The sequence below is a fragment of the Bison bison genome, unplaced genomic scaffold (genome assembly GCF_000754665.1).
Source record: "Bison bison bison isolate TAMUID 2011002044 unplaced genomic scaffold, Bison_UMD1.0 scf7180017862984, whole genome shotgun sequence".
Classification (NCBI taxonomy): domain Eukaryota; kingdom Metazoa; phylum Chordata; class Mammalia; order Artiodactyla; family Bovidae; genus Bison; species Bison bison.
The window spans coordinates 701,536-701,843 of record NW_011493556.1 but is presented as its reverse complement, the minus strand read 5'-3'; the positions used below and the strand labels follow the sequence as shown (position 1 = coordinate 701,843).

The window sequence follows — 308 nt, the reverse complement described above, 5'->3', positions numbered from 1 at the left end:
GAGCGCCGGGAGACGCGCTGAGAGACTGCTCCTCGGCGAGGGAGGGGCGTGTCGGGGAGGCGGGGAGAGGAGGAGAAGGGAGGCAGTCCGAGGGCGAGGCCCGGCGCCCCGCGTCCCTCTCCTACGCGGGCTTTTCGGTCCCCAAGCCCCGTCTAGCGGACCCCGGAGCGGCGACAACCTCCGCCGCGTCCTCCCTCTCTCGCCGATCCCGGCTACGCTAAGCTCCTTCGGGATCGAAAGATCTTATTTCAAGGTGCTAAGTTGATGGGCGGTCGTTGCTCTCACCCCTCAATTTTGGGCGCGTGTCT

At 67.2% G+C, this 308-nt stretch overlaps 1 protein-coding gene across 1 annotated transcript in view; it reads right to left on the bottom strand.

The window, feature by feature from the left end:
- Nucleotides 1-30, bottom strand: part of NELL2 (NEL-like 2 (chicken)) — a 389,871-nt gene extending 389,841 nt beyond the window's left edge. The window contains exon 1 of the mRNA XM_010833122.1: nucleotides 10-30. The gene's annotated coding sequence lies outside the window, so the exon portion shown is untranslated. The remainder of the gene's footprint in view (nucleotides 1-9) is intronic.
- Nucleotides 31-308: the final 278 nt, after the last annotated feature.